Here is a 16740-nt window from a genome sequence, read left to right as displayed (position 1 = left end):
GTTGACTTTTGAACCAATAGCATCCATTCAAGACACTTTTACAGCGTCTGTGTAGTATATAAATGTCTAAATAAATCTCTGGTGAAAGCAGAGTGTGTGAACGTGACGGTCAAGGGATGTTCAGGGCTTTTGTTGTCCACTGCCCATGCTCGGTATTCAAGAAGACAAGCTGACAGATTCTGAAGCGAATCTCTGCATTTAAGTGAATGGAAAGCCAATGGCATCCTGGGAGGTAGGAAGTCCATCTAAATGCCGTTAGAATGAATTCTAATGCTATGCTTTGGGGCTGGTTGGCAGTAATGCAATGTAAACATGAGAAACTGCCCTCTCATTAGGCCAAAGCTGCATTTCCTCCGTTTCCAGCCTTCGCCATGGGGAAAACATGTTGTGTTTGCTGCCCCAGGAGTGAATGAACAACTCCCTGAATGCTTTTGGAAAAAACGTACAAATCTTCATTCCTCCAGTCTCTTGTTTTCAGACAGAGTATGCACGTTTCATGTCAGAAGTGACCTTGTTTTTAGATGAAGTGGGGCGCTGGTTTCATTAAACTAAAAGCCAGCACTAAACAAAGTTTGTAGCAGGTATTTCCCTCAGGAGTTGATTAGCCAAAGCTACAAGAAGAGTGAATCTAAGACTCAAGTGGTCAGAAACACGAATGACTGTCAGCAATCCAGTTGCACTTTGGGTAATGTAGGCACCAGATTATGAAAAGCATCGAATTTGAACTCTGTTTTTCTGTCCAACGATGTTAAAGGAGTGTGATGTTAAATCGATGGAGAACTCTTCTTCTCCTCTGGGGGGATGTGAGAGGTTTTCATTTATTATTGTCAGCTAAGGGATATTATTTGATCTGGGACATACATGTTTAAACAATTATCTCTGCTTCTCTCTGTCTTCTCTGTCTTGTCTTTTTTTTTTCTTGCCTCTTTCTTGAGAAGGACAGCGGTTCCCAGTCTGGGTCCCATGTTTTTGTACCTGGCCACAGTCCATGACAGACTGGAAACGCATTTGAAGAACACATGTACTTGAAATACAGACGCACGGATGCAGCTATTTAGACAAACCAGATGACCCCATATCTCCATCTGCTGTGGCTATAAACTTAATTCCTATTTCATCAAGGCACTATACACTGAAATGATTAAAGTCTGCAGCGCTGATTGTGTCCTCGCTCTGCAGGTGATCTCTCTCGTTTCGATGAGGAAACAATGTCTTCGTCTTTCATCCCGCTTTAATTCTTCGACCTTTCACATTATCATTTCCTCACTGTTTATCTGTCTCATTCTTCTTGCTGTGTGTTTCCTTTCCTCCCCCTCTCTCCACTCCTCTGGATTTATTTGTTTTGCATAATTTCTTTTCTCCAACACTGCCTCCCTTCCACTCTTATTTTCTCCCCTGCTTCGCCTCGACACTCGGCATCGTAGGCCTGGAATAAAACTTTATGTTGAGTGCCGTGTCACGCTTCACAATCCCTGTGTATTACTAATACGAATGCTCTTGCAATTGTGCATCACAAGGGGAAAAGGTGTGAAGACAAAAAAACAAATACGTAATCGGGAACCGACTTTGTGCCTGCAGGATCCGTCAAGTATCACATCATAAATGTGGGCATCTGTTATAAGCTGTTTCTGTGTGTCATTAATGGATTTAAGGATCTTAACATGTGACTAAAAGTGATCAAACGAATGCTGGGTGTCGAAAGAATAAATAGACTTCAATACATTTGAATAGGGAAATGAAAAACGGATGAACTGTAATTGTGTTTAGAGTAATGGTCATTTATCCACAAGGCTGGAAAGGCAACTGTTTGAATACATTTGCAATGTGTGAGACTGAATCCCATCAGATTCTGTCATCTTTCTGCTCCATTTTTTTTTTATGTTGCCAGACAAATACAGGGAACTATCAATTATGACAAATTGTGAAATGACAGACTAAACATTTTACACATGAAGCGTTTTGGATCGCTCTTGTCTCTCTGATCAGTTATTTGTTGAACAATCCTTTGATAAACCCAACTTTAAACTCCCGGCCGAGCACCAAGGACATAGTTAGGAACTAGAACTGAGCGGAGTCAGATGTTTCCCTCGGGAGTCGACGGAGACCAAGCCAAAAACTACAAAAAAAAAATGAGCGACGAGGCAGCAGGCTCCAAGTCATTTTTAATGGCTGTGACATGAAGCTAGAAACTGATGCCGCTGCATGATGGGTGTGACAAGGGGGAGTTGGCCTCAAACTTTCTTTCATTGCTACAATTTGGAGCGTACACCAATCATAAATTCTGTTTGTGAAATGCAAGGATTCATCTCTTTCATGTAGCTATTGTCTATCCTAAAAACGAATGGCTAAAACGGTCATGTCAGTAATTTTTATCACCATGCTCTCTTGCCCCTAATGACCATATCCCATTTCAGAGTCCTCCCAATGCTGGACAGCTCTTCTCCCTAATGTGATAAGATAACAAGACATGCAGAGTTTATCTGTCTCCCTGTGGAGGGAGATTCTTCTCTCTGAGGAAACAAAGTGATAAAATGATGCTGAGCAAGACGAGCTCATCATAATTGTTACATTTGGGAGTATTTGGGGTTGCCTTGCTTTCCTCATTTGACCTTTATACTCGCACCTCATTGGTCAAACATGTATGTGTATCTCTTAGTAGATGACACAAAAACTTGCATTCAAGTTACATTAACACAGAGGCCACGTAGCTGTTGTCCCTGAGGGGAGTGCAGGCCGAGGTCACCGAAGACAAGTTACCCAGCGCCGGAAATTTCCCCTGCCGAGCAAACATTAGTCCGAGGAAGCGTTGTGTTTTCGGTGGCCGGAGGAAATGGAGACGTATTCATGTTAAACTCATTTGCATAGAAGGTTTGGCTGCTTCTTGGACTTTGTGTCGAGCTGAGGAAGCTTTCACTTTTAGAAGCCGTGAGGAGTTTGCAAGGATTTAGGTTGCCAGTTTGGATTTTATAACAGGAAAACAAATTTGATGTTTTTATGGTTTCTTTATTTTATCACTGGGTTTAAATTCATGTTGTTCAAAATAATGTATCATCATTTACCATTGCGACACAAAGGAAAAGATACAGACTTTTTCCTCAGAGCTGTTTTTTTTTAGATAAACGAAAGCTTCCAAATTGAATCCAACCAAAACACATTTGGACATCCTGTTTTGTGTTTGAACTTTTGCCCCATTTCCCTTACATCTATCTTGTCAAAATTGACAAAGAACCTCTAAAAAACCCTGAGTAATCCCTCCAGATAGTCACATTTTCAGCATGTTTGTATTCTCCTTTTACAAATGCACATTGGGAGCAATATTTATGCATAGATTGCAAATGTGTCACATTTTGTAATGACTCTTTTTGATTAGTTAAATGTGCCAAATTTAACTTTGGAGCAAATTATAGTGATTTGGCAAGTCATTCAATGGCAGTTATTGTTTTGTTTCCCACTGAGAATCTATACCCCATGCTTTAAAAGGTCAGTGTCAGCCTCCACCGTTTCAATGTCTAGGGCCAGATGTATGGATGTGACAAAGTACGCAAGATCTTCTCTTCTCTGGACTAGTTAATTTGGAGCAGATTCACATTTGCCAATTTGCTGATGTGTCAAAAGTTTCCCCGGTTCTGTCCATTTACTCATACATTCTGTTGTTCCTGCCTCATATAATGTCTAATGTCCTATCACCCCGTATTACTTCATCACGGTGCTCCGTTGAGATTAAACCCACATGACAGCATCCTGGAAAGAATGAAACTAACATCTTGGCAGTGTCTCCCGAGCATAATTGCTTTGACTGAAGATCTTTACCCCCTTTGCTCCACTGCAGGAGGATGATGTGTTCTTTAGTCATTGGAGTGTGTATGGAGAATATCAGCGGTTGGGTTAAATGAGATCTGAAAAAAAAAAATTCCAATACCTCAGGTTTTTCCATCCCGTCAATTTCTCCTAAATGTATCTGAAACTATTTTTTATATCTGTTAATATATGTACTTGTCACCTACTGGCTGAATTTATGTGCTGCTAAGGTATTCAATGACCAGGGAATTAAGTAAGATTTGGCTATCTCCACGACAGTGTATTCATACAGATGTGTTCTCTGGCTCTAATTTGTCATACTTTTTTGCTCAAGGCCCATAATAAATACTCCACTGTGCTAAATGTATTGTTCCAATTATTCCACCCTTATTCCGATGTAATGTCTTTGTCCATAACAGGAATCGGCTATTAAATGGAAATTGTTAACTTGGACCATCCACTAAATATCAGTTACAGGGAAGATCAAGTAACAGAAACCGTATGCTAGAAAGAATACACAAGAAATCGAAGTCTTGGGAACCAAAAAAAAAAAAATAGCTGAATTGTTTCATCAGAAGGAGGCGGTTTCAGTGATGGATGCGTCAAACAACACAGGGCTTTGATCCAGGAGACCACAAATTTCCCTTTAATTTTCAGCCAAACCTTGATGTTTTGTTTTGTATACTAACCCTCACCAAATAGTTTTGTCGCCTAAACCTAACCAAGTAGTTTTATAGCATTTCTTTGTTTTAATTAGAGGAAATATGTTTCCCTTGGAATGTAATTGCAGATACAGTTAGAAGTTTGTAAGAGACAGGGTTGACAAAGCTTGTGATTTACCATTTGGATCTACATTCAAACATTCATCCAAGGTCATGGCCTCTAAGATCTTAAAAATGTTCTTTAAACAGCTGAAAGATACTTTGATTGCAGAGTGTCTGGGCTCACTGTCAAGGACAGGGTAAGGAGTTCAGATAAAAAAAATTATAGCTACTGCAACTCCAGGACACCTGGACTACTTTTCTTAGTTTGCTGATACTCAAAACTATGCTCCACGGATATCGTATATTATCATTTTTCTAACTGTAAAGCGATAATATCTTACTTAATATATAAATACCAGATGATAAGGCTTCTCCCTTTGCTTTTTTGAAGCCATGACTATATAATCCCACCTGTGTAAAGTACAAATCTTCTTATTTTTTGTCGTCAGCAAAGGCTCACTGGCGGGATTTAGACCTCTTGTAATTACTGTTGTTTACATTTACATTTACATTTAGAGCATTTAGCAGACGCTTTTGTACAATAAGTACATTTGTCGAAAGAAAGAAACCACAACATAAGAGAAAAAAAATAGAAACAAGTGTTAGGTCCAGCATAGTTTTGTTTGGTTGTGTTCTGTTAGCCCTTTTGCTACTTTATGATTGAACACACACACATCCAACATCTCTCACCACACCAAAGATTACTGACCTACACTTAAATTTGTGTTCTTTTAATAAATTCATGGTTAATTGAACTGATCGCTGTGTGGTCCTCCCTCCTTGGTTATGCTCCTGAAGGAGCTGGGCATAACAGTACCACAGCTGCTAATCCAATCTTCCAAAACACGAGTGACCTGCACTCAAGCCTGCTCTGCTAACATGCTGCTCATGCTAAGCCTCCTCTTAAGACACATAAGAGTGTTGATGAAAACTGTCAGTAACACAAATGATACACAAATAAGATCTGCGTTATACATCCATTTGGTTTGATGAATAGTAGTAGTTGCATGGTGTTCCTCAGGGTTCAATGCTGGGTCCATGTTTTGTTTGTTTTTTGTTTTGTTTGTTTGTTTGTTTGTTTTAGTTCTTTAATGTATGTGTTGTCTTTGGGGAAGTAAAATCTGATGAGACAGACAATTATTCCTGTATTGTATGTTTTATGTGCCAATGCATTGAGAAACCCTTGTCTAGCCCACCTGGGCAGTTGTGCAGTCATATTATCATCTGTGCACATCTTATTATTCAGGACCCCTGTATATCATGCTTTTATTTTGGCAAGGCATGTTTAGATCTTCCAGTTGTTTATGTCTTTACTTCATTCCTTTTTTTTGGGGGGGGGGCTCAACATGAACTCATGCTGCTCTTCTGTGGTGAGTTTTTAAAATTTACTTTAATTTTAGATTTTATTATATTCATTTAGATCTAATATACTCAGTCTAGTTATTACATTTATTTTTGCCACACACCATCTGGCTATACCCTCCATAAATATGTTAACTTCATTATAATTTTGGCTCAAAAGTTGTGTAAACTTTTGATGTGTTTTCCTTCCTTTCCTCCCTTTGGAAGTGATGTAATAGCATTTCCCTCATATACAAACTACTGTCTGCTTTGGTTTTGCTGCATTTTCAACCCCAACGCCTTCTTGAAGTCAGGCTGCTTGCTCAAGCTTTGATACAATTCTCTTGCCTCATCAAGTTGGTTATGAATCATCCGTACTTCTGCTTGACTCAAATTAAAGAGTGCATAAAAACAGAACAAACAGGTGGCACCATAATCACACGTCACATACAAACACTATGCCTGATAACAGACCAAACTGAAATGTCTGTCTCTCTGTCTTTATCTGGCTAACATTGGTGGTGTGTCACTGCCCTGGGGAACCAAAATGATTGGTTGAAATTATCTTATCATGCTATTTATTTTCCAGCGATCAGTGACCTGTATTGTGACATTTGTTAAAATAAGCTGTAGTTTTTGGAGGAAGAACTACATTTGATATTTTGCAAATTAGCAATGCTTGTTATTGAAAATTAAGCTTGACTAACCGTGAATGGTGTCTCTTAGGAATCTAGTGCTGCATACAGGAAGTGTATTGGAAAAAAACAATTTCTCTGATTTTCATTTCTACAGTTTGATATTTTAAACAGTATATTAAGATGCACATATTGTCTATACCCCCGCTGAGGGCAACACTAAGACCATGGAACAATATTTACCTTTGAAATGATAACATGCAAAATTGAAAGTTGATGCTTTCTCAAAGCGTAGAGCTTGTTTACACAGCTGTTTCAAAGAGTTAGTGGATGAGGAGGAGTAATATCAAAATTCACACAGCTGCATCCTCTAATCTTCTTACAAGAAGACACTTAATGAAGTCTTATATTTTCAGCTTGCAGAGGAGGATGTTGTTTTTGAGGAGCAACATTATTTAATTTATGTTAATACATTGGGAATTGCTCCATTCAACAAAATGGATATGATACATATTATACAGCATGAAAGGGGGGTTGTGTTAACTTGAAGTTTGTATTCTAAAGGCAACAAATGGAGGCCTTATTTCAGTGAAGGCTTGTATTTTTGATTCAATTCTAAAAAATATCTTATTTGAACCAGGAGGTGCAACGTGTGGTCTATATAATAAAATTAAGTTGCCTTAAGTTGCAAAAGTAGATTCAACTAGTCTTGCTTGGTCTACATAATAAAATGAAGTAGTTCAAGTAGGATGTTTTAAATAGTTATTATTTATCACATTAAGAAACCTATTGTGGAGAAACTGGGGAAGTGACTGACAACACTCACGACGCAGCTGGCGGCGATCGGTAATTAGAAACAATGACTGCGTGCAAACACCTGAGCATAATGAACTGATGAGAGTTTTAAAATGGGGAGGGAGGGTTGTTCGAGAGTTTTGCTTGAGACTGGAAGCATGCAGTAGGGAGCCGCTGGGTTCACTTGGACTTTGGGGACTGAGGGTTGGAATCGTTTGTGGTCGGCTATCACCACCGGCGCTGAAGATACCGGGGAACCACTTACTGGCCCGGAGAAAGACAGCGGGGCTTTGGACTTGTGCTTTTACTTAACCCATTCAGACCTATTGTGATTATTTAAAGTTGTGTGTTGCTGATTGGCCAACGTGGGTCATTTTTAGGACTTGTTAAATGAATAAAGAGCATTGTTATTTCCTTCAGATTGCCTGCATTCTGTAGTGCTTTGACCGGACCTGACTGGGTTAATTAAAGGTGGTGGCAGCAATATTCGCTGGTCACTGTGGGTAGAGTAACTGCGTCACTAGGCACTAAACTTTATTACACTATTATACAAACAGACCCCAATCTCATATTTCTACGTAGGAGGCGAAGTGTGAGTGGCATGTTAGCATCCGGTGTAGTCCTCCATGTTTCTAGAGGATGCGTTCAGGCACCGCGTTGTGTGGGTCATCCGTGTTTCAGACGACTGAAAAAGCACAGCTGAAACATTTTTTTTGTCCAGACACGCAGAACAGTTAAACAGATGTTAAAGAAACATCTGTTTAACTGCATGTTTCTTTAATTGGACCTTTTATAGAGGTCCTAACTTTCTCTCGAAAGCTGCAATCCGGGATTTAATAGGACGACAGCGCCATAAACCTCAGCTGCTGAATAGGGGCTGTGGTGTGTCAAAGTGCTCTGATGCCATGCCACTCTGTGGGCCATTTATTAATGTCACCGGCTGTGTATAGCAGCTGTCACATAGGAGCGCATGAACACACGCACTCTCAAACTTTTGCCTTCTTCTGTTGCTATTAAGTTCCCCTTACTGTAAATAGTTTGAGTGACCTAAAACCATACCTTAACACACAGCTTTAATTGAAATGCACATATACTGTTCCTCATTGCAGTAAATAAGAGTATTTACTGGGTATTTTTAAAGTGCAACTTCTTGTAACAACTAAATGTTTTGTTTGTGAGCCTTTCTGTGTGAAATCAAATTGCTTCAGCTCGTTAAATTTAAAAGGCACGAGATATGACTGTACAAGATCCCCCTCTATTCTGCAGCCTTCTTTACTGTTTTTGGTTTTCTGATCCAGATGTTGACCAAAACCCTCTTATTCAGCCCACATCCCTTTTCTCCATCCATGCCAGCTCTTCCCCTGCTCTAAAGTTTCCATTTGCACAGCCCATAATATATTCTACTCTCTTTTTCTCCATCCTTTTTTATTATCCTCATCCCTTATTTTTGCGAGCTTCTGTCTCGTCCTTCTTGTCCTTTTCTTTGCCTCCCTCTCACATTTCATCCTTCAGCCTTTCCTTCTGCTTTTCTTACAGTGGCAGTTCTAAACTAATTTTATTTGGAGGGGGGGGGGACAAAAGAGACAAGACCGTCGTCTAGATCTCCACATTTTTAGTGTTCAAAGAGCAAAATCATGTTCAGGCTTGAAGAACTCGCTTTGAAGAACTCAAAACTAGCTCCTTTATGCAGTTCAGTGAACAGTACCAGCTCCCCTGGACTGGAGGGGTCTCTGCATCCCATCTGTATTTTCCTTTTTAAAATTCAGCTGGACTGCTGCAGCTCGTGCCCCCAAGTCATAAATATTTGAATCGCACAATCGAGCAAATGAAAACAGTCATCTCTTTCAGAGACTAACCGGTAAATGGATCTGCATTTCCAGCTCTTTTCTAGTCTTTTCCACCGCTTTTATGACTATGTGTCTACATTCACACATATTCATACACTGATGGCAGAGGAGCCTCCTGAAAACGTGTATATATAGCTGTGGATTCAGAGCCCCTTCATTGGGATGCATCAGGTCAGTCAACCTGCTCTCCTCCTCCTTCTTCTTCTTTGTTCTTGGGGTGAGGAAGTTCACAAATCTGCTCCACCCTGACGATGTCCTATTTGAGATTCTCTGAGGCGCCTCCTCCTCAATCTCCTCACTGACCTCCCCCACATGGGGACGGGCATCCTGCAGGTGCTACTTCCTTCTATACTTCTTTTGATTCCTCCTTCATGAAGACCTAAGGGAATCTCTTCCACGCTCCATCAAAGATGACTTCAGTCTGCTCATGCAGCTCCTGGTACGTCTCCTCCTCGGCCTCCATCAGATCGATATTCGTGGCCTCCTCCTCCTCCTGCCCTGGGGGGCCTTTCCTCTCACACTCTGCTCCTCAGGCACCTCCATCTCCACACGATGGCCTTCACTCTTAACCATTTGCTCCTCTTGCTTCTCTTTCTCCAAGTAGAGCTCAAACTCCCTGATCTCCAGCATCATTTCACAGGATCACGGAGGCCGATTTAGCAAGTCACTGATGTGTGTATTTCTTTTTTGTTATAACTCCTCCGTTTACAGAAGCTCACATAAAAAAATAAATAAAAACACGCCTTTCTCTGCTTTTTCCAATTTACTCTGCTTTTCTTTTTTCTTTCTTTTTTTATTCCAGACATATGCTCACACACTGGCTGACACATGTATAAATAAACACAGTCATCTATGACATAAAGTCCCCGGATGGTTGTTGCTCTTTAAATAATTCCATAGTGAAGAAAGTCCACATCTCACTAAACTTTCATGTTGACTAAAAAGCATCCGCTATGTGTTCAAATCTCGGTCCAAGCCTCTGTGATTCATGGGGAAGTAAATGCGTGTGTGTGTCTGAATAAAATACATTGATTGTGCATCTAAAGATGATTTACGGTGTCGGCTGTCTTCTCATTGGAACATCTGCTTTCCAGCACAGACAAGCAGTGTGATAATGATACGTATTAGTGTGTGTGTGTGTGTGTGTGTGTGTGTGTGTGTGTGCTGGTGACCCTGAAGAGGCGCCAGCTTCACTGCTTGCCTGACTGTTTTGTCTTTAAAGGAACATCCCAGTTTCTGTTTACCATTTCTCTGGTTGTGTGACTGCTCGCTGCTCACTGATGAGTCTATTAAAGAAAAAAAAGCTTTGTTTATTTACATTTGGCCATCCACTGCTTGTTTATCCGTTGTATGTGTATTATAAAATATACAACTGGTTGAGATGTAATATTTTGATTCTCTCAGATTGGTCCCCCTGGTCTTAATTCACTGGAACTACTTATCTCCGTGTTCAGCTCATGGTGGGGAGCCAGAACAGCAGGAAGAAGGGAAGACAGCGCTGGGTCAGTCAGAAAAAGAAAGAAAAAACAACAATTTTGCCTCCATTTTTGGTGGTCTAAAAAAGACACCACAGGAGAGCAGCTGATTGGTCAAAGGTTGCAATGTCAGCATACAAGTTCCCATGCTTGTTAGTGGAAGGCAGCACAAAGAGAATCGTGAATAAGGCTGATTTTTCAAAACAAGGGTTCATTCAAATGTGTGGAAGTAGCAACAAACATCCTAAAAAGAGTGTAAATCATGTGTATTCAGCTGTCACATATTGAGCAAACCTGGTTATATAAAATCCAACTTCCTTCTTCTGAAGCTAAAATAAAAAGTTCCAGTTCCTCTGAATTACAGAAGAACTGCTCTATAATTTAAAGCAGTTTTACACAGATCACAGAAACATGTCCCACAGAGTTACTGGCTGATGCATTTATGTGTCACTATGACAAATCGAGTTTGTGAACAAACAGAGAAAAACACACATGTGCACACATTTTATAACTCCTGGAAGTCACAAAGAATTATATTAACAGGAACATATCTGTTTTAGTAACGCTGTGAAACAGGGACATTATTCATAGAGGCAAATGTATAACATCGTTGCTCAATTTAGACTCCCATTTTTAGTTTAATATCACAGAGTTTGGGGTGACAGTGAAGCTGTTTCACTTGCAGCACTGCCCCTAATATGCCCTGACAGCCCCTTTAAGTAACCACAGTTTAAACCCACCTCACTTTTAGACTCCCAGACAAAATGCTCCAGGAGTGTGATGACGTTGTAATGTAAAGTAAACACTGGGTGTGGAGCTGTTTAGGTCAAACAAACACAGGACTTTCAACCGGGGCACACAGTGTTTGTGTCCCAAAGTGGTGTTGAGTCGTTTCGAATGGCTTTCCATACTCATGTTACATCGTTTACATTCCACTTTATGTACTTACCAACCATGAGGTTTTTTTTTCAAAAAGTGACCTAAACCTAAATATACTGAGTGTAATGATATGTGCATTCATAGTAAATACAATTAAATCCAATCATGTTGATTTGACCAGCCATTACAGACACGCTCCAATGCTTGCCGTCCTCCCACGCAGCTGCATGAGGGTTCAAAGGTCACCGAGAAGGCCTGCAGCTGACCCCTCTCCTCCGAGCCGCATATCTTCACCATCATGTCATCCTCACTCACCTTCACTCACCAACTGAGCACATGTGGTTACTTGTTGACTTTTTTTTTAAATGGTAACTCAACGCTCTTCACGCGTTGTTGGTCTGAGTCATCTGCTCCGGTGGCGTTTTTCATCACTTCATTTCGCCCACTAAAGTTGCCGTTAATAGTTGAGTCTGGAAGACGTGAGGACTGGGTCGCTGTGGGGGGACGGGTTTGGAGCTCCAGACCGAATGGTTAAGACAGACAGAGGGGCAGAGTGAGTCATGACCTCGTTCTGTGTTCTCTGAACAGAAAGACACCCATCTTAAGTGTGATTCTTCTTCTCTCACTTATGTAAATGGGGCTGTTATCCATTTTTATATTAATTTCAGAACTTTAATGGAGCTTAATTGTGTTTTTGAAGGTTAAGATGTTTGTATCATTGTCGTTGTGTGCCCTCCCTCCTCCTCAGTCTGACTTCTCTCCTCTGTAATTTTGGTTTTTGGGGTGTAGGCTTCTTCCTGAGGGCTAACAGAAAACCTTCCACGTTACATAGAAACCGTTCGAGCCTGTTTTCTGACCACGAAGACGGAAAAATAAATCGCACAAAACCCATTTCAGAATATAGCATATCATGCAATAAAAATGAACTGTGCCTTCTTCGAGATGGCACCAGCATCCGTGGAAAATCTGAGTCTGTCTCTGTGGTTTGCATATTTAGTGGAGCTTTATGGGGTTCTATAGCTTCTTTTAAGCTCATTGTTTTGTTTTCCTGATGGCAACTACATAAAGAGGCAGATAAAGAAGTATATATTTTTATCAGGAGAAAACAAATCTGAGCCATAAAAGATCCCTGGTGTCTCCAAATGAATGCTATTATTGCTACTTATCTGCTTAATGAGAAGACGCTATAATTTGCTATACTAAAATGATAATAATATATAAATGTAGTGTTTACAGGTTGGTTATCAATGCTTTTATTTTAAAGCAGTCTTGTGTTATTGGTCCTCTCAAAATCTGAGGGCTATTAAATGCAGTGCTACTGAAAAACCACATCACACACCGTATGATTTCATTTAATAAGAGGTATTACTGTATCTCTGTGTGGCCCCTGTGCAGAACATGCACATCTCCATGATAATAAACACTAGTTTTCCAATGGGAAGTCTGATATAGCCACTCCAGTATCATGAAATATCTGTTTTTCCAAGAGATTTTGATGTTATTATTGGTTAGTGGTGATGTGACGAGTTGTGGTGACAGCATAAGGGAGCAATGAAAGATAAAACGTAAGAAAAAGATTGAGAAATTCGGTAGAAATGGAACCAAGAATAGAAAGAAGATCAGGAACAGAGAAAGTGGGAGATGGTTTGATTCTTCGATGCTCTGCAGACTTCACCACCTTAACCCGGGGAGGGTAGCGTTTCCAAGGATGTGGCCGTCTGTGGACTGTGGTTGGGATGAAAGGGAAGGAAGCCAGGCGGCCCTGGAGGATTCCTCCCTGTCACACACACACACACACACACACACACACACACATGAACATGTATGCAAATGAGAGGCTATCCTCTCGATCTGGCGAACAGATGAAGTTAATTGTTTCCATCCATCTCGACGGGCCGCGAGCAGCTCTCGGAGAAATCAAGTTTGCGCTGCACAGACACACATCATAGAGCTTTTCTTTCTTTCCTTTTCCTCTCGGCAGACATTCCAGTGTTACCCATAAAAGAGGTTAATGCCCTCGAGGACGGGTCAGCTACAGATGTTTGTGAGTGATTAAATCTCCTCCGACGGCCTCGGTTTTCCAATAACGTTTTGTTGTGTTTTCTTTTATGTCTGTTATACTGTGGAGATATATGAAAAGAGTGACGCATATGCATCGCACACATGCATTTTTTATTAAATCTGTAAAACGTTCTATTGTTGTTGTCATAAATAATCCCTGTTTTCCCCAAAGTAGTAATATGAATGAGATAAAGTGAGACTTGCTACTATTTTAAGTAGTATTTAAGGTGAGTGAAATTAATGAAGTAGCTGGAGAGGATAAAGGATGATGTACAATCACGATGTAGTATCATCTTCAGTTGAATAATGTGGCTTTATGGGTGTATAATAAGAGGTTAAGTCAGTTTAGCTAACCTTATTAGACTCACGGACGGATTACTGGCCTCAACCTGCAAAATCTCCCTCAAAGACACTTAAAATGACCACAAAGAAACATTCAATGTCAAAATAACTACAAAAAGGGGGGCAACAGTCACAATTAGACCACAGAGAGACACAAAGCAACTCCAAAGAAACAGAAAGATCTAAAAAAGGAAGCTTAATTACCACAAAATAAATAAAAAAAGACTCAAAGTGACCACAGAGAGACACAAAACAACACAAATGGGTCATAATCTGCCCCTGACTGGACCAGTAACCAGTCTGGTGGGATCCTCCTTTGGAAGGAATGCATCCGGGATGTAGATCCTCGTTTTATAGATAAAGATGGAGAAGGAAATCAGTCTTGGCACAGCTGCAGAAGCAGCCGTGGTGCCACCTGGATTAACTTTAAGCCTAAACCAAACAAAAAGATGTTTACGTAACTTGAGTGCATCACCGTGAGAATCAAGCCGAAGAGACTCATCACTTGTGACAGATTGATTTGCCTTTTTGCTGCAGCGCAGTAAGACAACCCGACCCCGGTGTGTTTATTTTGATTCAACGTTTAAACCTGTGAGGACCTTCAGAGGTTCTCCAATTTACTTCCCTAAATCCTTGACCATGAAATCCATACAGGTTTGTGGAGCGCAGTGGATACAGGACTATCCTTCCCTCAGTGGAAACAGGAAGGTGGTGGTAGTTTTACTCTAATCCTCCTGGACATTTGTAGGGTGTCCTTGGATAAAAATCCTCCTCAGAGGTCCTGGAGGGTCACATACCTGGAATCAATTAACTTTCCGCACCAGTGCACGCTTCATCCACAAGTTGTCAGACTTTAAAGATACAAATTGGGTTTTTATCTGATTATAATGTATTCGATGTAGATTGTATTCTCCTTTCAGAGCACTTTCTTTACCACTCTCGTCTCTGATTCGTTTTTTACTGGTTGCAATGCAAAATCATCCATGGGAACAAAGACAGCGATTCAGTCGGTTCCAGGAAACTAGAATTAGGCCGGGGGTTTAGGGTGAAAAGCATTAGCTTAAATTGATTCCAACCTTCATTTAGCACGGAGTCGAGACTTCCCGAATTATTTGTAATTATCTATTTTTAGGGATTTATTTATGGCGACAACAAGAAAGTTATTGTTTTAAGTGTCGAAAAGTTATCTTGAACTTGTTTGGCAGCAAAAGCAGTCGAGCTAAACGCAAAAAAACACTGATGTGGGGGAAAACCGACGATAATAAGAACAATCTAGCACTGTAAAGTGTATCTGTAAAGTGGCCCTTAGGCTCAGAGTGCGTAATAAAACTGTAATTGTGGCTGAAAAAGCTGAAGTAAGCCTCCACTTCCTCTCAGCTCCTACCTATGCAAGTACATGTACGACACTTGGCAATTTGTTTCTTATTGTTGGACGTCAGCCTGGTCCATGTATGGACTTAACCACGGATGAAAAGTTACTTGTTACATGAGTGGCACCACATGTACACCCCTGTAAGCGGCGTTTAAGGCCTTGTGAGGAACAGAGTCCAGCTTTGTAAAATAATGAGAACGACCACATCAAAGGTAGAAGGAGCAGGAGAGGCCTTTTTAATTTGGTGGCAAAGGGACTGTTTAAGTCCGTTAATAAGCAATTTGTTTTACATTTATTTAAACTACACCAGAAACATACACTTCTTGACCTTTGTTGTGAGTTAAACTATTTGCTTCTTCTTTTAGGACTGCATGAATAACATAGGAATGGTCAAATGAATAGATTTTTCTTCCTGACTTCCTGTATGAGGAACAGGTATGTAAAACATGACATCATCGCCGAGGCCTGCACTGGCAAATCTCAACAATTAAAGGCTTCAAACGTCTAACATTCAAAGAATTTGTCCACGCACACACACACACACACACACACACACACACACACACCATCATCAAGACCAGGTGTTGCTCTAATAGTGCTGAAAGGAATATCGCCTTATCAAAACACAGTGACGCAGTCTAACAGCTTGTAAATGTAATGCTGAAATATTACAAATTATAGATCTGATATGGCAAAATGTGCCACGATATGATCCAAATGGCCATGCTGTGATATTTTTAGAATATTATGTAAATACAGTGAAATTGCAATACAAAGCGAGGTCCTATCGTTCATCGGGTACAAGCTTCAAGTTACTGATGATTTAAACACTCTTCAAAGATCCTGATTTGTTCCAAATGAGACAAGCTTTTGTTTAGAAAATGTGCACAGCTGTTCCTCGCTCACACATATGGCTTCAGTTGACGGTTCTTCGACAAAAAAAAGTCCCACTGAAAACACAGGCATGGCTGTCCGCTCCATATGAGCCTTTTTGTCTGGGAGAACATGGCCGTGGTGAGTCAGAGGGGTCCAAGCTGGAGGGGGTCTTACACCTCCTGGTCTGCCCACTGACACACTGTGGAACAATGCCCTGGATTCTCCACAGAGATCTGAGGAATGACATCAGACTCACAGTTTGCCAAAAGCGGTTCTGGATTTCTCAGTGATTTATGTCTCGAGTAGTCCAATAAACTCGGCTTTTAAGGAGGCAAAATATACAGAATGTCAACTCAACAGTATGGGGGTCTGGTCCAAGATTGAGGAGTTCCATTTTCGTGTTTAATGCCGTTTAAGCTATTATTTTTCATTCGTATCTCAGAACAATAAGGATTTCTCAAAGGCACAAATGCGACTTTAGAAGTGCACAAAAGACCGAGCATCAATAAAAAGCCGGTTTCACGGTTTTAAGAGACTTTAAACATCTGTTTATAA

The sequence above is a fragment of the Eutrigla gurnardus genome (assembly GCF_963514095.1).
Source record: "Eutrigla gurnardus genome assembly, chromosome: 21".
Classification (NCBI taxonomy): domain Eukaryota; kingdom Metazoa; phylum Chordata; class Actinopteri; order Perciformes; family Triglidae; genus Eutrigla; species Eutrigla gurnardus.
This window is presented reverse-complemented; position numbering follows the sequence as displayed.